This window comes from Manis javanica, chromosome 1 (genome assembly GCF_040802235.1).
Source record: "Manis javanica isolate MJ-LG chromosome 1, MJ_LKY, whole genome shotgun sequence".
NCBI classification, from domain to species: domain Eukaryota; kingdom Metazoa; phylum Chordata; class Mammalia; order Pholidota; family Manidae; genus Manis; species Manis javanica.
Window position 1 is genome coordinate 73101557 of NC_133156.1, and position 26044 is coordinate 73127600.

General features: G+C 36.9%; 1 long non-coding RNA gene across 1 annotated transcript in view; it reads right to left on the reverse strand.

Moving 5' to 3' along the window:
- Positions 1–2355: 2355 nt before the first annotated feature.
- Positions 2356–26044, reverse strand: part of LOC108400265 (uncharacterized) — a 1191208-nt gene continuing 1167519 nt past the window's right edge. Inside the window, exons 16-20 of the long non-coding RNA XR_012130102.1 lie at positions 24468–24544; positions 21319–21726; positions 20164–20217; positions 13896–14014; positions 2356–3881 (exon numbers count right to left, since the gene is read on the reverse strand). This is a non-coding gene — a long non-coding RNA (uncharacterized lncRNA). The remainder of the gene's footprint in view (positions 3882–13895; positions 14015–20163; positions 20218–21318; positions 21727–24467; positions 24545–26044) is intronic.

Consider the following 26044-nt stretch of genomic DNA (forward strand, 5'->3'; position numbering starts at 1 on the left):
TCCTTTCCTTCTCCTGCCGCCCCTCCTCCTTATAGTTCCTGGGTCTGCCGCTAGAGGCAGCATTGGGCAGTGTAAGAGGGCAAGTAGAAAGCCAGCAGGGAGGATCTAGCCCTGACATGAGCAGGAGTCTTAGGCAACTGATTTAATGTCTTTGGAGCTTGGGGTCACTTTTAAGAAAAGTTGTGTTAGGAGCAATGGCTAGTTTCCTTCTAGCTCTGAAATTCTATGAAAAGGGACGCTTCCTCAGTAGGTTACCTTTTAAAGTGTTTTCCCATCTTGCTTTATCTTCTTAAAGTGCCGATCAAATTGAACAACAAAAAAACTATGTCTTAAGGTAAATGTAAGATACACCAAAAAATAATCTTTTTGCTGCTGATAATTAACAAAACCAAACCGAACCAAAAAACCTGGTGCACTGAAACAAGGAATTTTAATGTCCTCACTTGCTTTGCTTTGGAAAAGACAGTCCAGCAATCAGCAGAGCTTTGATTTAGAACCTAACGGTGAGTCTCCTGTGTTTTTCTTTTCCCTTCCAACAATAAACGATAAGCTGCCATGTAAAGTAATGGTGAACAAGAGTTTAAAAAAAGCCCCTAGAGCCTGCCCAGAGAACGTTTTCTAATGCAGCCCTAGTCCTTCACTACTCCTCTGCTAAACTGGCTTTGGACAGCACAGAAATAGTAGGGACAGGCTGCTAGGATCTCCTTTCTCCCACTCCTTCCCATAAATATTGGTCAGTGGAACCTGGATACTAACTTGTTAATCATATAAATGCTTTCATTAGTTTAGCCTTATACTTTTCAGGGTTTTCAATTCACTACCCATTTTGGAACTTAAAGTCTTAGTTCTCCCTTTAGGTAACCTTATTTATTTCCTGTGGAATCTTTCCTGAAACGAAGACAAAAAGGGGTGAGATTTCATAATAAAGTATAACATTTTGAAGTGCAAATCTCTTGCTTCTTCAATTTCAACAAAAGAATTTCAGAATTACTTAGCTTTCATAGCAATGCACGCTCTAAAAAATTATTCATTAAAGAGAATTCTAAAGTGACTTTCATTGGGAAAAACGGTTCTTTAAGCAATAGCAGTGGAAAAATATTGAGAGCTTGTTCAGTTCTTAGGCTTTCATTTGCATAAATCATACCTGCCATGGTCCCATTCATATATGCTAAAAACATTTGTATTTCTAATTAGACCCTGGATATTCCATTAGAAAAGGACATAGCTTATCTTTTTCTCCCCCAATTTTTGTCTTTTTTCCCTTATCTCATTTTAATATTTTTTCTTACACCAACCAAAATTAACCACAGGTGGGAATAGAAAAAAAGGACAAGAAATCACTTTTCAGTAAAACTGACTTAGCATTTCTGTGTTGACTATAATGAAACTTTCTGATGATTCAATGTGTGTTTATACTATCTTCTGAATTTCCACTTAAATGTGATAGAACTTCAGCTTTAAAAATGTTCCGTTTATGTGTATATCCACCCTTCTGGTTCTCCAGGTCACAGTTTGCTTATTTTTGATGCTTCTAAGGTTTTCCTTTCACACAAGGGGGGAGTCATCCCAATGATCAGCACATGGAGCCGTGATCTGCACTTCTGGTTCTGTTTCTCTTGTATGTGTTGTTGAAGTTCTTCTCTAGTTTCAGACTGATGCCCAATTTAATAATTCCTTTACTTACTCATAATGTTCGAGAATTATTATTGCTAAGAAATTACACTATTTTAAATATTAGCAGGACTAATCATCAGCTTGGCTAGAAATTTTCATCAAGATCTTTTTTGTTTTATAGACTGTTTAAACTGAATAAAAACATAAAGGATCTAAGACCTACTTCTACTTTTGAAAGGGTGAGATTTGCTTTACTTTTTTCCCTTTATACAAAGACGTAAGACAGCTATCTTGAAACATCAGCTTATATGATGGTTAAGGTAAAGAATTATGATACACTGAAAATTTAAAAACTGAAACCTCTGGACACATAATGAGTGAACAAAGTAAATTAAAAAGAAAGGATCTCCTGGAAGATTAAAGTTATTACATTTTATCAGCAATGTGAGCATGATTTTCTAGAAAAATCGTGTAGTTTTACAGTATTCCTTTATATGTACACAGTAAAATAGGTGAATATTAAATTCATAAAAGCCAATATTCATGAAAATATATGTTATAAAAAAGAAAATAGACAATAATCTCCTTGAAGTGCCAGTAGAAAAGCTGTATTTTTTTGCCTGCTTGCTAATAGAAAAGCTTATGATATGGATCTTCTAACTATTCAGCAGAGTGCAAATAGTGGATTATGGCCTTTTCCCTATGTATTTGTAGGTTATTTCAGTTGCAGTCATTACACACACACACACACACACAATCTTTTCTAGATCTTGTCATTTAAGTCTTAAGAAGCAAAATACACATCCCCAAATTCACTCTTTTACATTACAATTGCTCTGTAAAAAAATAAACAACAAGAAGTTGGAAAAGAACATTTTAGAGAGGTTAATAACTGAGGTTACTTTTCTATGAACCAATTTAGACCTGCCATGGTAATTCGTAGTTTCTTTCAGAAGCAGAATCTCTATCCCAACACTTAACTGTATACAACGTGGTAAGAACATTATAAAAATGTGACAAAATGGAATATACCACAATCCTTAAAAATACCATGAAATCTGAGATATATAGGACATTTGGATACTCTCAATTCTAATAGCCAATATTACAATCAAGAGTTTTAGTAATAGTAATAATAAAAATCCCAGGTCTATTCTAACATAATAGATGATACGCTTACATCTTACCAATATTAGAGAGAATTCCAAGGAGCTACTTTTTAACTTAAAAAGTTAAAACAATAATGGGACCAAAAAAAATCAGTGTTCAAATAATCACAAGTGCAAAAATAGTAAGTTTTTCCTTTTTCTTTTCTTTTTCTCATATTTCATCACCCCATCATTTCAAATTGTCTAAGCTATATAAACAGGCTCAGAAGCAAGTTTATACTCAAGCCTGAGGAGGAACCCAGGGATGAAAACAGTGTGTATTTATCAGGAATTGAGTGAAGGAAATCTGGCTGAATTCAAGAGTGGGACTTGTTTCAAAAGCAAAGAATAGCTTAGGACTCGGAGAGGATTCTCAGAGGCCAGGTTTTGCTGTTGACTTGTTAATGTGCTCTTCAGCTGTCCCAGCTGGGATTGTCCATCAACAAAGAATGTGAGGAATGCGTGACTGGTGCAGGGATCTATGTGAACTAGATGAAGTTTCCCTTTCCTCTGCCCCTAGGCTGGGCATGGGGGTGGTGCATGAGGGAGATGGGTGATTACCCCAGACCCTCTGGTAAGCGAACCAGAGTCCAGGATATTTGCTCTGTGTTAAAGAAAGGATCTGATACTGATTTATGTTCAAATACAAATCTTCTCATTTAATACTTTCATTAAGCAAATTATTTAAGCACCCACTAATGAGCCTGGCAGTCTTCTAAGTCCTGGGGAGACTGCTTTTAACAATTCAGACAAGACCCTTAAGAATATATGTTGGAGCGGTGGGAGAGTAAGCAGGTGAAGAAGTCAATAAAAAATGACTTTAATAATGCTATACAGTTTAAGGAGTCAGGTGCTATGATAGTAACAAAGATGAGAAGGAGCCACCATTAATGAAAAGGATGTTCTGAGATATCTTGCTAAGGGCTGTAATGAAATGGAGGAAAGGGTTCCAGACAGAGGTCAAGGTCTCAGGTCTGAACAATCTTTGAGTGTTCAAGGAACATAAAAAAAAATGTGGCAAAAAAACCTTACCTGGGAGAATTTTTAGCAATTTAAGGCAGAGTTCTTTAATTCCCAGCTGGCATTTGAGTGAGGGAGACTTCTTGGTTGTTTCCAAACCTCAGGAAGATAAGAAACAGAAATAGCATTTATTTAATCACTGTTAGGAGTGACTCCTGATGTCTGACTCTCATAGGATCTAACTACCTTCACAAGCTCTCTCTGAAACTTGAATTATTGTTCTCATTTTATAGATGAGGACATTTAGGTTGAAAGGTTTAAGAACCTGCCCAAAGATGCATAATAAGTGGTTGGAACAGGATTTGAAACAAGTTTTTCTGATTCTAAAGTCTAGTTGTTTCCACTAGACTTCATTACTCTATATTATTTACCAGACAGTCCTGGTGTTAGAATGCACAAAGATTCATCATAAAAGTTTTGAGCCACTGATAGATAAAATGAGTGTGGTTAACAGGAGAATTAAAAATGAACTTGTTGGGAAAAAACTGTAAGAATTATTTTTAGAAATTTAAAGTTAAACCTGTGGTCCTCTTTTAGCCCAATCAAGAAGTGCAGAAAGCTAAAGAGTCCCTTATTTCCTCAACACACATTCTGCCACTCTATACAGTTCTTGTCAAGACTTGAATGAACACTCTTAAGTGAATGCCCAGCAACCTATGGTTTCATCCTGGGATGAACAGGTTTTGATACACACACCTTAATGGGAAGTCTCTAAGTTTCTAATGAATTTATGAGCACAATTATCTTATGGACATCCTCTTCAACTTAATTTGTACCATTTCCTTATTAGTTTCTTATTTTGGGCTGTGTGACTATGGAAATACATAAGGGGTGTCCATGGTGCCAGGTACACAGTAATACTAGTTGTTTCATACCACATTCAGAACCTGGAAAGAGAACTAGGGGTAATGATGTGGAAAAAGTCTAATAGAGTCACAGTGGAAAATAGCCTGGGTCACCAGTGCACAGCTTGGTAACTGCACTCATTAGCAGTTTACACAGGTGGATAGTATCATATCCATTTACTTATTCAGTTAGTTATTCAGCCAATGAATCTTTCAACAAATATTTATTGAACAACGTACTGTGTCAACACTCTTCTAGGCACTAGGGATATATCAATGAAAGAGAAAAGAGGAACAAGAAATACGTCCATGAACAAAATATAAAAATCCTCCTTCTTCCTAGAGGGAGAGACAGACAATAAACATAAACATGAAGACATTCTAGAGTACATTAAAAGGAGTAAAGTGCTCTGATAGCAGGATGTGGAATGCTGGTTTGTATGTAGAGTGTTCAAAAGGGTGGTTAAGGTGGGCTTTGCTGAGAAAGTGATATTTGAACAAACAACGGGAAGACTTGATTGGGTGATCTGTATAGCTATCTGAAGGAAGGAAGTTCAAAGAAGAGGTAATTGCCTCTGCAAGATGCTGAGGCAGGAGCATGCCTGGCATATTCAGAAAGAGAAAAGAGGCCAATTTTGTCAGAATCCAATGAACAGGGGAGAGTGGAAGGCTATGAGTTCAGCAACATCATGGGGGCAAGACTGTGGAGAACCTCAAGGTCAGTGTAAGGATTCTGTCTGAATTTGGAAACTTTTGGAGAATTTTGAGAAGATGGTTGACATGTTCTGAATTTTAGAAGTTCACTGATGTTGTTTTGTTGAGAATATACCAGAGCCAGGCAAGGGTAGATGCTAAGAGTTCAATGCGATGGTTACTTCAATAGTTCATGTAAGAGATGTTAGTGACTCAGACCAGTGATGATAGCAGAGGAACTGTTTAGAAGTGGTTATATTCTGTGTATGTTTTGATGTCTAAATCAAAAGGATTTCTTGATGAGGTGGGATGTTTGAGAGCAAGAGAAGAGTCATGGATGACTTTGAGGCTATTGGCTAGAGGCACCATCAAGATGGATTGCCATCACCTGAGCTAAGAGTTGGAAGGCTTTTGTGTGCAAAAGACAAAATGCACCAGATGATTAAGGAGATGCTTTTGTTCAGTCTGCTACAATAGAGAGGATATTCATTAATGAGACCCATCTCAAAGAAAAGCAAAGGACCTTGAGGAGAGGCAGATAGACAAGGGAGTCAGCAGGTCACCTTTGTGAGGAAGGATGGAGAGGGCTCTTTGAGTCATGGAGGAAAGGTGGAGGTGAACTATCTTGGAATATCTGGGGGTGAAATGGTGCTTTGGGCTAAACCATTTCTTCAAATGCAAAACGGTGGCAGTATGGGGCTCAGGTAAATTTAAATATTGTCTGGGGGGAATAGCAAAAGTTTAGTTTTGGACTTACTGGGTTTAAGATTTCTTGTTGTCTTCCTAGTGAAAATCCTTTCAAATTTCCTTGCCTGACATCAAGATGTTTGCTGCATCCCTGAATTCTCACACTGCATGTAAAAATACATTTTGAATAATCCATTTTATTTCATTTCAGCATACAGATGAAGTCTCAGAATTATTTTTCTTGCTTCTTAAATATTTTTGTTTGTATACCAGCCTTCATATTACTAACCTATCTATTTTTAATGAAGTTGGAGGCAAGTTTTCCTTCATCTGATACTTCAGATATTCCATGTCTCAGTGACAGGTCACAGAAGACTGCTGCTGGGTGTTCTTCATGACTGATTTCATATTCTCACCTTCCACACATATCATGCGTTATCTCCCCTTTAGGCACTTTGTTGTCCAGTCCATTAGAAAAACCATACCTTTCTTTAGGAAAGTCTCCTAAAGATGCATGCCAACCTTTTTGATAATTATATATAATAAAATACATTAAACAGTGCTCTTAGTTATAGTGTTATAAGGTTATTGGGTTGGATTTTCACCAAATGCCTACCAACGCCCCTCATAGAGTACCTTGCATTTCATATGAAATTTAAGACAGCAAAAGTTTGATCAAACTAGCCAAAGAAGTGATAAGAAATGTAGGCCTTCTGGGAAAGAGATTGGGAAAAGTAGACTGCAAATTATATGTTTGAAGAATGAGAGAAAGAGTGAGGATACCAAGAACAGCTGAGTTTAGAAATCTTAGAAGTAAAATTTAAGACACAAAAGGAAAAAGAATGAGAGCGAAGTGTGGCTCAAAGACAAAAAACACTTGTAAAACGTAATAAAATATTATCAACAAACTTTGCTTGTAAATTTGGGAGTTTGATTTAGACCATTCTCTTTATTTTGGGAAAAGGATGACACAGATTTAAAATAGTCCATAGTTGGGACCTATTTTATCATTACCTGGTTTTTGCTCTAGGAAAGCTTTCTAGAAATCATTCTAACTAAATTATCTTAATTAAAGGAGGAAATAAGACTCAGAAACCAAAACTCTACGAATATATTATCTTATAATTCTCACAACAAACCTACAATCCTACAGACCATTATTTTCTTATTCTGTAGATAAGGAAATTTAGAAGGTATGGTAACTTAACAAGTCATGCTCTTTTTTTCTATGGCTTGTAGGAAGTGAAGAGGTAGCAGTCAAACCCATGTCTATATAAAGTCTCTTAACCATTTACACTTGGTACTGTTTTCCATTTATATATTATTCATGAGTTCTATCATTTTCACTTTGTCTTCTTTTCTGGACTAACATATTCCTGTAGTTTCTGCAGCAAATATGTTTTTTCTTGTAATCTTTTGTTAATGCTTCTCTCCTCTTCTGCATGATGTAATTTGTGTCTCTTGCATTTCATAATACTTCCAGAAAAAACTTTGCTTGGTACTAAACCAAAACAATGCAAATGAAATCCACACAGTTGTGTTAAATACTATATTCAATAAGGAATAAAATGTATTATGGAATTTTTGTGTTAGTGACACATTATTGACATCTCTCAGTGTTTCTCATGCTCTTTGGTGTCCTCTTCTCATTAGTGTTTTGTGGTACTTTAATCTCTGTGAGCCACTTCACTTTTTGCTGTTATTGAATGAAATAAATTGTTTTTAACCTTTTTTCCAACTTCTCAGGTTTACATTCTATTTTAATCCTAATTTTCAAAAACATTGTAATTCTTCTAATGATATATAAATTTGATTAATATAAACATGTCCACTTCAAGCTTTTAATAAAAATATTGAATAATACTGGTTCCTAAAGGACTTCTGTGGAACTCTAGGTAGCATTTTCTTCCATTGGATATCTTACATTTATAAGTACTTTCTGGGCTTGTTTTTTCTCATATGGCTTTTTTTAAAAGAAATGTCATCTAACCAGTAATTTAATTTCAGTTTCTCACATATCTTGTGACAAAGAAATTAACACACACTATGTTTTGGCTTAAATACTAGTTCCTAGGTAGAGCTATTTTGGCTATAGGTGTTTTTGATCATTTTGCTTTCCCAGCTGCCAAAATTCTGATTGCCACTGAGAATTTTGTGCAAGGCTAAGTCCCTGAAAAACAAAAAAATTCAGGCTGTGTGCACCTGCAATTTCATAACTTCATAACTTCAAGAATGCAGTTTCAGCCATGGATTCTGGAGCAGGTCAATACTGGGTAACCTATTGAGCGAGTCAAGAAAGAAATCAGGAAGCTGGTTTCATGCCTGTAGCTCAACTCTATGAGAAAGAGATCATTCAAAATGTAGCATATCATTGAATTCACTATATAAAATTTACCTTTCTAGTGTTTATCACAAGGAATCTGGGTCTTGGTATATCCTTTGATTTTTTCTATACTTCTTTGCAAGGTATGCCATGTTAACTCCCTTATTTTCTTAAACTGACAAGACTGATGTCAAACAAGAGGTCAATCAAGTCCCATTTTCCCAATGTGAAACTTCCAGTTTCTGTTTGGGTTCCTGCCAGAATAAATTTATTGTAATGAAGTCCTCAATTTAATCTTTCTCTTCTATTTTCTTAAAAATAACTCAATAGAGCATAAAGGGAAACATCCCTCCTTCCCCCCTTCCCCCCTTCCCTCCTTCCCTCCCTCCTTCCTTCCTTCCTTCCTTCCTTCCTTCCTTCCTTCCTTCCTTCCTTCCTTCCTTCCTTCCTTCCTTCCTTCCTTCCTTCCTTCCTTCCTTCCTTCCTTCATTCCTTCCTTCCTCCTTCCCCTCCTGCAGAGGATTTCTAACCAGGAGGGTTAAAAAAAAGAAAGTTTTTCGACATTTTAAATCAAACAGGAGAAAGACCTCTCTTATGTACCTTTTATCACTGTCCTTTGCTCTGAGGACATCAGATAATTGACAAGACACTTGGAGTTTTCTAATCATCCACCCTCCCAAGTTGGGTTTGACAATATACAGTTTGCATCTAGATACTGTAATTTAGAGCTGAAGAATCCGAGTTTTTTGAGGTGAATTGTGCCATAATTGTTTTAGGGATTTTTTAAAAAAGACTTTTGATTATATCATAATTATGATTTGTGAAGAGTGTTAAGCTTGGTAGCTTTTATATCTACATTTTAGATGGTTAATCATATATTATCTTGTAGTTCCTGGACACCAACAAAACTTTTTTGAATAAATAAGTATTTGTAGAGGGAAAATAGAGACTTTCTGGCTTATTTTTTACAACGCATTTTATTAACAAACCTATTTAAGTAGTTATTCCTGGAATGATACACAGGAAAGGGAAATACATGACATCACATCAGAAATATCCACAATAGATTACTTTTATTGTGTCCAAAAACTGTATTTATGACCCAGTCTATGTCACACAAAACTAAATTCCAGGTTGTTATTCCTTACAAAAGCATTGTAAATTCACCACATACATTCTGATAATCAAAAATAATTCTGATGTCTTAAAAGTTATAGATAGCAGCTCCATAGAAATAGAAAGATAACTACGAATAAAAAAAGAAATATATACAACAGATAAAGTCTAATATATCTGTCAACTTTTTGGTATGCTGATGACCCTGAAGGAAACGTATTATCAGGAAAATGCTTACTAAGAAAGACTTGGTCCTGGAAAGGCGATTCACTGTATTTTCTATTTTTGGTACTCAATTTTCTATACTTCAGTAGCACATATTTTTCTTAGTTTGCATTTTTGCAATATGTTCACAAGAAAGACACAAAGATATTTTGAAACAAAGCAAACAAGGAAGAGGATAGGCAGATGTACAGTGGAAACAATAGATAGAATTCAAAACATTCAATAGTTTACTAAGGAAACTGGTTACATGCTATAGTAAATTCTATGAGAAGGAGCTAATTCATAATAATTAACTTCATAATTTAAAATTTAGTCTAAACGTCTCTTTTATTTATTTATTTATTTATTTATTTGTCTATCATCTATTTATTTATTTTATTAAGATATGATTGATATATGCTCTTATGAAGGTTTCACATGAAAAACCAATGTGGTTACTACATTTACCCATATTATCAAGTCCCCACCTATAATCCAGTGCAGTCACTGTCCATCAGTGTAGTAAGATGCCACAGATCCACTCTGTGCCCTCTCTGTGCTACACTGTTCTCCCCGTGATCCCCCACACGATGGGCACTAAACATAATCCCCCTCAGTCCCCTTCGTCCTCCCACACCCCTCCCTTTTGTTAACCACTTGTTCATTCTTGGAGTCTCTGAGTCTGCTGCCATTTTGTTCCTTCAGTTTTGCTTCATTGTTATACTCCACAAGTGAGGGAAATCATTTGGCATTTGTCTTTCTCTGTCTGGCTTATTTCACCGCACATAATGTCCTCCAGCTCCATCCCGTTGTTGAAATGGTAGGATTTGTTTCTTTCTTATTAGCCTAAGCTTCTCTAATGATAAAACATCAGGACTACCTTCAGTGTTTCAGATTAATTTCCCTCTCACCTAAGCACATTTGCTGGCCTGTCATCATCATGTTTTTCCTTCCCAAATATAAAATGCTTTTTAGCATTTTCTAGTGGAGAATATACATAACAGTGTGCCTAGGTGGAATTCAGGGAAGAGTGAAAAGAGATGAAAGTTTTCTGGGTAATGAAAGTCAAAACTATAAAGTCTGTGCTCCAAACGCCTAGAGAGCCCACAGCTCGTGTTTCTTCCTCACTGGATAGCCTAGTAAATTTTGATGTGTGGTCCTTGGCCCAGCGACGTCAGCATCACCTGAGAACTTCTTAGAAGTGCGAATTATCAGACCTTACCCAGATCTAATGAATCAGAATCTCTGAGGGTGGAGTCCAGCAACCTGTGTTTTAACAAACCGTTCAAGTGATTCTGGAGCATGCTGTGATGATTTGGGGCTAGCCCCTTACTACTCATAGGGCATACTCATCCTTAAACCAGCAGCAAAGGTATTGCCTGGAAGCTATCCAGGAATCCAGATTCCTGGGCCCTACCCCAGACCCATGGAATTAGAATATACATTTTAACTAGAGCCTTAGGTGGTTACTCTGCACATTAAAGTGTGGGAAGCACAGGGCTAGCCATTCTGCCCTGGTTTTCAGCTTTGGATACATAATAAAACCACCTGGGGATGTTCAAAGGACTACCTTCAGAAATTCTGATTTAATTAGTCTGGGATATTTTCAGGACATCAGGGATTTTTTCAAAACTTGTCAGGTAATTCCCATATGTAGGCAAGGTTGAGACCCACTGCTTTAAGCCCTCAACAGAGTTTATTTACTCTTATTTCTAACAAGCTTCCTTACATAATTTCCAACCTTACAGGAAATCTTTATCTTTAGCTATGATAATCTAAGATGAACATCCCAGGTACAAGAAGTGATTATTTCACTTTATTCTAAATGATTACCACCACCCCAACCCCGTAGAGAAAATGTAAGTTCCCATGGCCAGGACTCTCACCTGGCCCTGGTTTGCTTGTTCACCACACACATGTGGCAATACATTGTTATTGACTCTATGTAAAGAGCTCTGCCCGGTGCTCTGGGGTGCTGCAAGGCTGCAGGAGAGCAGAGAGAGGAGTGGTGGCAGCACCCAGGACAGACTGAGACAGCTGCAGGGTTGGGGGATGCTGGGCGGAGAGGCCCAGAGGCAGAGACCGGCTTGCAGCATGCAGTCTTGCTCTGAGGTGGACAGGATTCTGGCGCTTGACCTGCCACCATGGGAATAAAGTTCAGTATAAACCCTTTCACTGCAAGAAAGTTTCATTGTCATTCTTGGTCTTACTGAATCAGGAGTGAACCTGTGCCAGGATGAAACCCTGGCAAAACCCCACCCCACTCCCCTCCCCTCCCCACCAAAAGAAAATCACACCTAAAGCACTGCCTTCAACTCTGGCTCCCTCCTGGAGAAGATAGAAAAACTAGAGAGTGCTTAGAGGGGTGGGACCAAGAGAAGTAATACAAATCGTAAGAAATGGTTACAGGAATTTGTAACATGTTTGGACAACCAGAGCTATCTTTTTAAACATAGATCAGATTTTATCACTTCCATGCCTGTCACTTGCCATTGCATTTGGAAAGAAATCTAAGCCTTCTACCCAGTCCCTACATGATCTGGTGCTGGTATCCCTCCTACCTCATGTCCTACACCTTGCTCCTCCTGTTTTCCCACCCTCTCCAGCCACACAGTTACTTCCTTTATGTTCCCTGATCACTTGGAGAGTTTTCATACCTGAAAGTAACTCACATTCTGTTCCTCCTCCCTGAAGTGCTCTGCCCATGAGTGAAGCTTCAACTCTCGTGTCTCCACTGAGATATGATGCCTTCCCTATGTACTCAGACTCTCCAAGTACTTTTCTAGAACAAAAGCCTACTTAGGTTCTTCCTGATACCTCCTGTGATATGTCATTGTCTTGTTTACTTATTTATATTCTTGTTTATTATCTTCCCCAATAGAATGCGAATTTGATGATGACAGCGAATTTATTGGTCTTATTCACTACTATATTTCCAGTGTCTAGAGCAGGACTTAGTATAAAATAGGCTATAAATAGTGATTCATTGAATGAATGAAAAATGAAAGAAAAGAGAAGACTTTGGGTACCACGATAGTTGTTTTCAAATATGTAAAGATCTGTAACTGGAAAAGACCTTAGATTTGAATGGCTTCAAGGGCTATCACTAAAACCAAAGGTGAACATTGTAAGGGAATAGACATGAAATTCACAAAACTGAAAGGAGCAACAGGCAGGCAGAGAAAGCAATAAGCTGTCATAATGGGATGAGCACAAGTTTCAGCTGGATTGCATTTGACAGAGTCATCAATAAGATGACTTGCCCATTCGGAAGGTGATTGTTTCAGGGATCACTGATGTCCTCTTCAGTCCCATGGCTCAAAAAGAATGAAAGCAGGAGGGCTGGTAAGGACAGTTACACTGTCAAAATTGAGAAGTTAGAGCAGACAGCCTTCATGGAGAAAGGCAGAAACAGTTCAGAAGTCAGGCACAAGACCTGAAAAGGACTATACTAGAGCCTGATTTTTTTTGGGTGTAATAGAGTAAACAGTTCTAGGTCTTCATCATTAGGTCTTAAAGTCACCACTGTATCTATCATTACACTGTCACAATATTTTCATAGTAATATGCATATTTTTCTTTTTTAAACATGTGACATGATTATTACCAATTCTCATTTTTTAAAAGTATTGTAAATGGTACATATTTTGTTCATCATTTATCTATGCTATTTTAATGGCTTTTGAGTAAACATTGAATAATCACTTATGAACCTAATCCTATATGAATATTTTTGTAGCAAAATCTTTGTGCATCTTTATTATTATTCTATAAAGATAAATTCCTAGTAATCAAAGTGTTTGTCTAAAGGGTATTCAATATATATAAAGCCTTAATAATTGTTGTTTACAATGATAACCTTGAGTTGTTAATATTCTTTGTTTAAAGAGTCAAGGAAGTAAGTGACTTACTTTGGAAAAATATTCCACCCAAAAGAATTAAAATAAAAGAGTCTGGGGATGTAAAAGTACAAAATTGACTTTCAAATAAACATAGTCAGCCATCGAATAATATCTATCAGCAAGGGTCCCATAGTGAAGATGCTGAATATTTTGTCTAAATTTGGGTACATGGATTTTTATTGCTTGAATATAAATATGGTTAATACTACGGATAATCTAGAAATATCTTTCATTGGCCTTATCAACACGGTCCACTCCTTCAGTGGAAATGCACTGTCATAACTAAGCTTAACTGTTTTCTAGTAATGAAAAAAAGATTAGTGGGATAATATATTTCACTCACCGATCTGTACAGTATCCACATACTGAACAGATGTTTCAGCCTCTACTTCATTTTGATACTTAGACACATTCCTGTTGTTTCCAGTCAGCAAATCTCATCAGAAGGGTCCAGTGGAATTTCTATAGGAAGACCAAGGACCTTAAGTAATTAATTAGTGAGAAAATGGTACCAACTAGATACTAAGGTAATTTCCATAAGGTGCCTCTCATAGATATGCTACCTCACTTTGGATTTTCAGCTGTTTCTTTTTTCTTGTTGCCATATGCTATATGTTATCATTAAATTGTTTATCAGTGAGCTCAATACTTAGAACAAATTTGGACAATTAATTACTGGAATGGCTGATGAAGGTCCTCTTAGAGAATTAGAGTCTGAGTACATGTTCACAGCAGTTAAATTATACTTCACCTCTGTAAGTTATGTTGTCAGAGCTTCAGAGGAGAATCTGTTAACCAGCCAGCAGCACCGTCTGTGCTTATGTCTGCTTCACGATGATAGCACTGGCCATCTTGCTGTTCTCAGATCTTCTGGTTACATTTAATTATCTGTGTTTTTCACTCTGTCTATTTAGTCCTTTGCCAAAATTTGTTGTTTTTACTTTATCTCCTAAATTTGGTCTTCTTTTAACTAGAGTCCTCTATCATACTCTCATTACCTTGAATTATAAATGTATACAATGTTCATTGGGAATGGAGTTGAAAACTGATGCTTTCTGTCAGCTAGGCATCACGTACACATTTAAAACATTATTTAATTTCATATTATTATTATTCCTATTTTACACGTGGGTAAACTGAGATGCCAAGATGTTCTAGACTGTAGACAAGTAGCTAGTTCGAACCTAGTTGTGCTTACTTGACAGCTCACCACAGCTCCACACATGCTGTCTCTACAATTAGCTGCAGTACCTATTAGTTTCCAGAAATTAAATTGTGTAGGCTCTGTGGATATGGAATGAATAAGACATAATTCCTTTCCTGGGAGAGTGCTTCTTTCAGGAGAAAAACAGGCCTACACATAAGACAATTCTGTAACACAAGTACATTTAGAAAGGGGTACAATGATTAGAATCACAGAAAATAAAGAGGTTGTGAGCACCAGGAATCATTCATAGATAAGTGAGGAAAAGAGGAAGGGGTACATCAGTAAGGTCTGGCAAAAGCAGATAAATTAAAGATTGTATGATATACAGAATACATCCTAAGGTTCCCCACTCTTTGCTGAAAGCTGCATTTCAAAATAACAGTGCCCAGCATACATATGGTCCAGGAGCTTAATAAATGCCAGCTGGAGCTGGGGTTTCTCCCTCTATCTCATCTCCATATTGACTTAGTTGACTTTGACCCCAGGAGGGCTCTCCTCTCGTGATCAGCAGCAGCTGTTAATTTTCATGGCCTGGTCTTCAAATTCCATGCAGAAGAGTGAGAACCTTTGTCCCCAGATTTCTGTGTCTCTTGGTCTTTAACTGGGTCAGGTGCCCATCATTAAACCAATCAATGTAGCTCATGGTAAGATAATGTGCCGTGCTGATTGGCTTAGGTCTGTGCTACTCACCTAAGTTGTAAGTGGAGGCTCACCTGGAACCCATGTGCTGAGGGGAGGGAGAACTAGCATCAGGGCATTGTTATCAGGAGAATCATGAGTGGGAGCTGCGTGGTGGCAAAATCAGCCATTCACAGATGCCATTTTTCTTCACATATGCTGGCTTCTCTAGTGTTCCCTTTTCATTTCAGATCCAGTTAACTGCACCAATGTCTTCTTAATTCAATTCCATTCAACAATCAAATATATAGTATCCATTTTATGCCTGGCCCTGTGTTAGTCCCTGGATAAACAGAGTTTTAAAAGACATAGATCCTACTTTCAAGAAGCTCATAGGCAACATTTAATTAGGGTGGGTGAGCAGGGAGAGTGAGGGGGATAAAGGGGCACAAAATTTTCAGTCATAATGTTAGTTGGTCCTGGGATGGTAGTACTGCATGGAGAATAGAGTCAATGCTTCTGTAACATCTCCCTATATTGACAGATAGTAACCACACTAGTCAGGTGAGAATGTAATAATATGGGTAACTGTTGAAACACTGTATTGTGTGCTTGAAACCAATGTAAGATTGTATTGAAACTATGCTTCAATAAAAAAAAAGAATAAGAATGCGTAATGTTTACAGCTTGTTTTCCTGAACTATGATTTTATACTCTTTCCGCAGCCCCCAAACTTCAGGTGATATTGCTAAACTCATCTATGGCTTATATGATATTTTTGTGTATTTATAATTTTTAATGGCAATGGGATGGTGAGACAGTCCACAGAATGAATGAAATCACTAGAACCAGTAGAATGAGCCAGAGTTGCCCAAGAAAACACACAGTCCATTGCTATTTATGGAAATCAAGGAGGGCTTCACATTTTTATAGGTAGTTATACCTACTGTATTGACTAGGAGACCCCAAGTTTACAAGTGGTTGCAAAAATGAGATAGGGGTAGAAGGGAAAGTGAGCAAAGCTCTTGGTTGAATGGGAGGAAGTTAACGATTAATTTAAGGCAGCTGTGGAATCATACCGATGTGCTGCTTGAGAGTATACCCTTTGTCTGATGTTCTGTAGACAAATTCTTACCACAAAATTCTCATTTGCAGTAGTGGTGTTCTCTAGTTGCTGCAAACACAGAATTAATGAATACTGAATTAGGGGAAAACAGGGTTAGGTCCCTGTGAGCCCCTGGTCACCATATTGATCAGTGCTGTGACTGATCAACACACAACCTTCTTTTATGTGTGTTTCTGCTTAAACACACCTTGTAAACTGTATATTGTTGATTCATTAACATTGAGCTCATGGCCACCACCTCTGTAACTCATGCCTGAAAGGAGCTTATCTAATGTTTTATTATCTCTGAAATCAAGCTTTCCTGTGCTTAGGAACACTAAACAGAACTTTATTTTTTTGCTTGGGGGAAACTTTGAACAGGAAAATGATCCCAAAAGCCATAAAAATGTGAAAAATATGACACTAGATAGACCCCAAAAGGACACCTGTTTACAGTATGAGAGCTGAAATGAGAAGGCAGAGCGTCGCCGTGCTCAGCCTCATCTGGGAATGTGGCAATTGGATGGCTCGAATTTTCCACTGCTCTGCACATGTCTACGAATAACCTCGAGAGCATGGTAAGGTTGATTTTAGGGTTACAAATAAATTTAGAGAGTAGGTGAATTTGTAAGTACAGAATCTATAAATAATAAGGGCTGACTGCATCTTTACTTGATAGGAATCAGTATGTGCTTAGAACTTAGCAGCTATAGTAAATCTTCAATTCTTTTTCTAATATTCCAAGTGAAAAGAAAAAAATAGAATGTAATCTTTAATTACATACTCCTATTTGAAACGCTGTTAGTGAAAATATGACTACTTTAGCAACTCTGCTTCTTTTGAGGATTTGCTTTCATGCAAAATGTACATCTATTCCAGAAAATTGACGGAATAAGTTCCTGAAAATTTAAAGTGCAGAAGTTCACAGACTTAAGAATTCCTTCTAATTGAGTAAAACTTGTAGAAAAATTTGGAGCGATTTGATATATTAAAACCACTTTTACTCTTTATTTCCAAAACCCAAACTGCTCAAATAAAAAAATTTGAGCACTTAAAAATGTCTATGAAACTACAGTAATTATTAACAGATTATATAAAAATTTGCAATTACTAAAGATTCCCCGTTCACACCTTCAATTTCAAAATAAGTCAAACTATTACCTAACTCAGTAATTCAGACTACATTGACTGTATTAAAAATATATTTTCACATTTCACGTTCACATTTTAAAAAGCCCATTTAAAGACATTAGTGATAAAAATACAGTGTTAGGTACCTGACTTCAAAGAAATAATCATATTTTTAAAACTTTGGCAATTAGAGTTTATTAACTGTTCTGGCATCTCCATCTCTTGTTCCCTTTTATTATTCTTGGGCAGCCAATATTCATCCGGCAGAAAAATTATTTACAGCAACAGGGAATGTTCTTATTTAAAAGAAAGTATTTATCTGTAGTATCCATTAAGGTAAACTGCAAGGAAGGATGTAATAGGGTCTCTATTTATATGATGTCAGGTAGCATATGAATAAATAAGACTGTTATTCACAGACAACTGAATAGTTGGGGTCAAAAATGAAGCTCCTAGATCCTGCTACATGGACTGCTATTGAAATATGGTAGCAAATCAAAGAAACTTTAATCTGGCTAAAGCTTAAAAAAGCTCAGATTATAGGTACCTAGTTAGTGATCAGAATTTCTCTATCAGGACTGTGGAAGACGAGAACTTGGTGGACTGACAGTGGGTAGATGACCCGAAGGGCTACCAGCTCACTCTCTGTAGGGTTTGTGCCTTCATCATTTTGCAACCAGAATCTCGTACTTAGTCTTCTTTTATCCAAGGAATGGATGTTGTTTATTTTGTAGCTCTAGCATTAGGAAAGCTCTCTGTGATCAGATAACAGATCTGTATTAACCGGACCATTTGGGGGCTTGATTTTTTCAAATGTGGCTTCACTAGAACTATGCTTCAATGGAATTAACTAAACTCAGCACCCCATACTCTTGTCTGAACATGGTAAGAAATGTAAGTAGCCAATGTTTGTTGATGTTAATTGAGTTAAAATGGATACCATATATAGATAAAAATAAAACCCACCTATTTGATTTTGTTTTATTTATTTATCAACTATTGGGATTATTAGATACTAGAGTATGTGACCAATGAAGGGCATTACCTATAAGAGCAGGATAGATAATTGCTTTAGAACTTTTGGCCTGTTGGGAGACAGCACAGTACCCTGCAGAGTCTTTAGATGCCCCTTTCAGTAATATGACTACAAGATCCCATTTTATAGATGAACATGTGTGTGTGTGTGTGTGTGTATAGAGAGACAGACTATGTGACATACCTACAAGGTGAGCTTAATAAGGGATAGAAATTTATATAAAATATACAAGCACATAAATGATCAACTGTTTTACCTCATTATTTACCTTTATTTGTAGCCTAAGAATATTCCTTTATTTCTAGCCCAAGAAGTGGCTTTTGTTTATTTTTAAGGATTCTGATTGGACCCTATCAAAACTAACTGGACCAAGGGCCCTAGGGGCTATGCACAAATAGTAAAACACATGCTTTGACTTAGTTAGAAATTGCTTAGAACATTAATCACACTCATATCATTTGACTAAATTATCTACCATTTGACTTAATTGTCTCCATTCAGTTGCCAATAAAGAGACAGTATCTTACAGTACAGTTTATTTTCTATTTGCCTGGCTTCTCTTATGTATTCTGCTTTGTCTTTGAAAGATAAATGCAGACATTTGCAATAACTTAAAAAATAGAGAAACTTCCAGGACAGATTCTATACTTCCCTATGTGACCTAGAAAGAGGGCAAACCCATTAACTCAGGACTCGATTTCCTAACAGAAGCACTGGGCTTATCAAAACAGACATTTGTAAGCAGTCAGTCCATTTACTCAGATAGTAGGGATCTCTCCTGGTTCAGGACCCTCACACATAAATGGCAAGAATATTTTAACTTTCTTACTTGCAACCAGATATGATCTACCTTTCCTGATAATGCTCAGTATTGACTCAGTTTCAATTATTTGCAGAGAGATGAGATCAAGGAAACAGACGGACCTTGCAATAAAGGAATATTATTGAGTTCTTACCATTGTGACAAATCATATGTTAGGATATTCTAAGCACCTTATCACATTTGGTCCTCTCAACGACCTATGGAAGTAAATACTACTCAAATTTTATGGTGTAAGTTGAGACTAAAAAAATTTAAATTATTTGCCCAAAGTGATATGGTTAATAAGTGGAGATGGTTGCTAAATCTGGGCTCAAAATAAAAACAAAAGCATGGCAAAAAGAGGGCAAAGAAAGGAAGCAGAGGGTACAATATCCATGAGGAATCAAACCTCCTTCAAGTCCTCTGGAAAGTTTAGTCACTCCTTTTGCAGAATCAGCTGTGAAGCACAAATATCTGTGTCCTGTTCTTTTTACCAAATTCATTCCCCTCTCACAACAGGGGAAGTTTTTTTTCATTTGAAGGTCATGTTTTTAAAAGCTATTGACCTAGAGTTGTCATCACATTTTTCTTATTTCAAATGTTCTGAGTAAAGATAAATATATTCTCCATCATTTTACTGCTAACCGGATTAACTCAAAGTGAAAGAACTAACTCATGAAAAATAACAGAAAATACATTGTAATATACTTACCTTCATGAGGGAAACTCTCTTCCTAAAATATATGTGAATTGGAGTATCTCTGCCCTGGAATAAAAGTAGCCCATTTGAGAAGGTGGGAGTATAAAAAGATAAAACAAAACAAAAACAACAGCAACAGAGTAAGGAAGAACATTAAATACAATGGGAAATGTAGGCTTTCTGTGTACCCAGAAGAGGGAAACATGGATTTTGAGGGGCATCTGGCATATCTGCTGTACATTTTAAAATGTGAGATCTAGAGATATTAAGTGCCTTGTCAAAAGTCACACAGATTAGAGTCCAAATTCCCCTACAGTATTGTGATTCTTACTTTTTGCCTCCAAGCTATCTGCAAGTCCATAGATCTGAGCACCCATATGTTCTTCCAGACATAAGGGCTGACCTTTTCGTTTGGTTTTGAAAGGCAAGTATGACATCTAGAAGATACTTATAATAGACTTAACCATATCTTGCCTCTTTTGGTATTTTAAAAGAAAACCTGGAATTATAGGAGAAGATTCAATTTATATGACATTAAAATGGAACTTAGCAACCATTCGTTGTTTTAGCTAATAAAAAGAACTTCATGTTTGACATTTCTATGAACCATTGACCCAAAAACGCAAAGTATAGGTACTTCAGGAGAATAAAGCATAGGGAGATGCTTTACTTTTTCTAATCTCTTTAGAAAAGCAAGGCTTTCTAGTTTAGCAAATATGAGTTAGATCAATCCAAAATATGTGGCCACAAACATATGTTATAAACAAAATATTTCAAATCTTATATAACATACAGTAAGTAGAACTTACCCTGATAGTTCAGAACATTGGCTAAACCTCAAAGTTGCAGACAATTGACGATAAGTACTTCATAATCTAAACAGATATGCTAGATACATCTATGCAGCATGCACCCAACAGGTGCCCTATAGATCTGTGACCATCACTCAACTCTTGTCCACATTAGAGAGGCCAGAGAATTATCAGTGAATTCTTCAAAGAGAATTTTTTTGGGTGTAGAGAAGACTGTGGCATTTCTTTTCTTAACGTTCTTGGAAAAGAAAAGGGAGGACAGTTCATTTCCTTTTCCTCAAGCCAAGTGAGGGAGGACTCAAAAGAACTAGCCAGAAAATAAAGCTTTTTGCAAAATGAGGAGGCCTATGCTCACCTCTTGCCAGGCAGGAACCAAGCTGGTGTGCTTCCTTGCCAGTGAGGAAAGGATTGAGGAGCTGGCTGCTGCTTAAGCTGTACTCAGTAGTTTGGTGGCATGGAACATTCAAGAGACTTCCTGCAGACCAAGTGGGCACATGGAGAAGATAGCTCAGGACCCAGGCCAGTGGGGCTGAGCCCTGGGACAAAAGAAACCCAGGAGATGGTCTTGAGTCAAGAGAGTGCCCCGGGCTGTGGCCTGTCTGAAGGACACTCCAATGGACTCCATAGAGATCACCAGCATCAGATGTTACTCCTCTCTTTCAGATGCCCTCTGGTTCCAGATTCTGTTCTGCCAACCCTTCCTTTTTCGCAGTTCTTCCCCACCTCTCTCTTTCCAGTTGTCTCTCTGCCTGCCTTCCTTTGTCTGTGGAGATGAAAGTAGAAGTAAAAATTTAGGAATTCTTCCAGGTAATTCTGGCTCTATTTAATTGTAACAAAACAGGTGATCTTCACATAAGCGTTCTCATTTTCTTTCACCCATTTGATAAACCTTTTAGTATGTTTTTATTTCCCCCTCTTCTTTTTCAATTTTGCTAAGCACTTATGATGGGTACAGTTATTTTTGGGAAGTAACCACACTGGGCTTTCCTGCTTCTTTTTAAGTGAGAAAAAACAAATGGGTGATTTAAGGAGTTCCTCAACTTCTGATGTGTTATGATCTCTTAAAGGAGGGGGAAGGGGTTTCAGGCCTAGAAGGACATTCTGCATCCGCTGCCTTGTCATACTTTCCTCCTCACCGGACCACATCCTTTGGATTGGGGGATATCGCTGGGGTCTTTTTACAAATTTGGGACTTTTCTTTTTCAATACAGCTTGAAGGAATAGGAAAAGGAGATATTCCCAGGGTCCTTTACTTTCTTAAATGTAATAGTGGATCATCATTAAGACAGACATTTTTATATTTACAATAGCACCTATAAACCATTGAGCCACAATTCAGTTTGACTGGGAAAAGGGCAAACTAAATCCAATAAATTTCTTGTCCTCTTAAGGTTAGTAGATGTGAATAGAACCATTTAACTCTGAAATAATTTAACTTGATGAATTAAAATTGCTGCTCAACATAATAACCCAGTAAAGATTATTCACGGAATTAAAATGTTCTTTTCAGAAAATACAATTTGTACATTTGCACTTTAAAAATAAAGAACACTTTTCTTGAGCTCTGGTGAATACACCAGCTGAAAAATAAAACTAAACACCCCTCTTTTTGAAATCTCTTTGGTAAGGAAAATTAGATATTTAAGATTTTCTGCCTCCTTAGTTCTTTTAAAAATGTATCACAAAAGAATATGGAAATTGTTCTACAGAAATTAACTGAACAACTTGAAAATAAAAGAGTGATTTATACCCCTTTTTATGAATACTAGGAAGATGTTTGAGAAGACAGCACCAGTTTCATCTGACAGAGCCACTGCATTCCACGGTGTCTGGAGGCCCCGTTCACATCACTGCCCGGGTGAACGTTGCCCCATGGAGTGGATGGTCCCGCCTGGTGTGCAGTCTAAGCCGCACAGCTGTAAGTGGAGGCTCTGCCCTAGAATCTCTTTTATATTACCTTTAGAATGATAATAATAATAATAATGATAATTGTTTTCATGTCCAGTAAATTTTAGCTTATCCTATCTGACGTATAAACAAGTTAGGCAGACAATCTCAAAAGGACTGTACCTCAGAGACAGCAGGGAGAGCTGTTGGCAGGGCTGGCTGGCTTATAAAAATAACTGAGGGAGGCAAAGGAGATGTGTGGGTCTGGCAGGAGAAGAAACAATACTGCCTGTGCCAAAACAATGACAGCTGGCATTCCATGAGGTTTTGCTATGGATGAGAGTACTCAAAATTGGGCAACTCCAATATTTTCAATTTTGGGTGGCAGCTTTAATGGTCAGCTGCTGGTCATTCCTGGCCAGATCCTCAACAGATATGCATTATTCACTATTATTTTTAGATCTGCTCTTTCCCCACCCCCTTCTCTCTCCACAATACTGACATTTCATATTGAAACATGGACAAGAATAAATTAAGTTACATATAGTTGGCCAGATTGGTTTTTCCTATTTAGCTTTCATGATGGTATGAGGATGACAGAAGAAAAAGTTTAAACAGATATGCTTTGATATTTATGAACTGGTGGTATAAATTCAAAATGTAAAATATCAACCTTAAAAAACTTAAAATTTAATATAATATAATCTTTTCCATTTGCAAAATATCCAAGACAAACAGACTTCAGTTTATGAAAATTTTTTTTGTCTTATTTTTCTTCTGTGGCTCAGACTAAGTTTTCCTGCTTATGGTTTAGTTTTTAAAAGTTGTTGCTACTGGAATCTCTTCAGTAATGTCAACTCTAATGGTTTCTCTCTTCCCATACGATGTTCCCTCGAAGCTCCCTGAGGAAGATGAGTTGGGAATGCAGGTATCAGCTGAACTGTCATGTGTAGTGGGCTTGTACTACCAGTCTTGGCTATATTTTTTCACATGCAAGTTGTGTCATACAAAAACCTGTTTATTTTGCTTGATGATAGATGCAAGACAGAGCTTTTGGTTAGCACAGATTTAAACATATAAAGATAAAGCATGTCTTATGAGTTGCTTTCTCCGGGGAGATTATGTATTTTTTTAGAACAGATCACATTGATTCTCTAGTTGCACTTCTCTGTTATCAGTAGGATGTGTTTGTAAGCTAGCTGGGTCAATGCCAATCTAGAATTCTTGGCATTATTCTCAGGTCCACTTCTTTTGGTACAAGTGACTTTAGTTCCTTTGCCTTTACGACCTTCAGGATTCTGGATTTCATTTAACTGCCATTTTAGCTCTATGGTTCCTCCACCTAGAACTGAAGAACTCTGTAATACTTGGCTATTTTGATTCTTAGCTGAGCTGTCTATCACTATCCGTCTCATGGTTTTAAATTGTGTCATTTTTCTCTATTCCCAGTCCCAGTCTTAGCCTGTGCTTAGATTTCTTCATAAGAATATATAATTCCACATATTGAGAAGCTTACTGGAGTTTAATTTCAGTGGTAGTTCCTAGTTAGGATCAGGAAACTAACCTGATTCTTTCCCACCCATGTTCCAGCAAGAGAAGTAACTGTGTCTTCCTTACCTGGACTTCCTCACTGCTTAAAATAAATGTTCAAATAATGCAGATACCCTCCATCCCACTAGCTTCTTCTGTTAGTTCTGCAGATAGGGAATGATACAAAATATCCTATTAGAGATGACCAGAAAGAATTAGAAATGATCATTTAGAAAATAAATCAGGCAGGAACAGCTGGGCAACAAGTGACTCAGGGATCCAGAAAAATGTAGGAGAAACATATTTTGGCTCCAAAGAAAATGAAAGAATGGTTATTATAAGCAAACAGGAGTATTTTCTCTTTGTTTGATGTTTTTACTAAGAGAAATTGAAAATAATTTATGGACATACATTAATAATTAGTTCTCTGTGCATCCCATTTTTTGAATGCTTAAATTGAGGCATATGGATAATGATTGATTTATTCAAAGCACTCAGCATGTCAGTGGTTGAATTTTGTTGAGATCCCTCATTCGCTGTAGACCACACTGCTTATAATGACCTATGTATAATTCATCTCAGCTTCATCCAAATTAGGAGTTGACATTTTTTGGTAACATAAATCATAGCTTCTTGTCAGTAAAAGAACCTTAGTGTGGGAAACTCAGACTGCTAGGAGGCTCAGTATGCTGCTCACTGTGTTGTTTTTGTACAAAATTTGAGAGAATCTAATAGTGTGCCACCTTTATGTTGGCACATGCGTGCATCATATGTTTATTGATGAAGTTGATCTTTCTTCAGCCCAGGTATTTCCTGGGCAAGCAGGAAAGGAGATCATTCTGAGGATTTTCTCCTGGGTGGTTCAATATGAATTAACAATAAAAATGCATTAAAAATGCTTTTGGTTCAATAATTTTTCAGTAATGATTTTAGAATAACTATGAGGCTAAGAAATGGAATTGGGCTGTTTTCTTTCAAATTTGTAGACATTTTTGGAATTTTAAAAATCTTTTCCATCTGACAACTGTGTGACCACCCTTCTCCTTTAAGTCTCTCCCTGTTGTAACAGTGAATATCTAAGAACGGAGGCCCAGTTTTGCTTCTTTAGTGTGTAGAAGTCCCTGACTCTAGACAGTCTGAGATCAAGCTGAGCTATGATGTACGTATAAAGGAAGAAGAGATCAAGACACAGAGAAGACCAGGTGATACTGGAAGATGTGTTTGAACTTTGATTCCAAATGTTAACCAAGGCTCTCCCTTTATCTTTCTACAACATAAGAAATAAATTTACCACATGCATATTGACATGGATAAAAATTCTAGCTAGGAATCGTCTAGATGCCACATACACTTTACTGCATAGTATTTTCTATTAGATATACTGTGAGGAAATTGGCTGGTTTGTTGTTAACATTTTTTTTTTCATAGAATAGTTTCTTACTCTACAGCCTGAGAAATACCTACGGTTAAATTCTATTTAAGTTTAGAAGTCTATAAACACACTAATTCATTATACTTGCTTTAACTTATTACAAAATCATTTCAGTAAACTCTAACTAAAATAGCACAAGTTTAAGTGCATGCTTAGAGTTTTCTATAATAATACATTGGCTTCACCTAGCCAGAATTCTTAATGAATGGGAGTTTAAAAATTTAACTGTCTT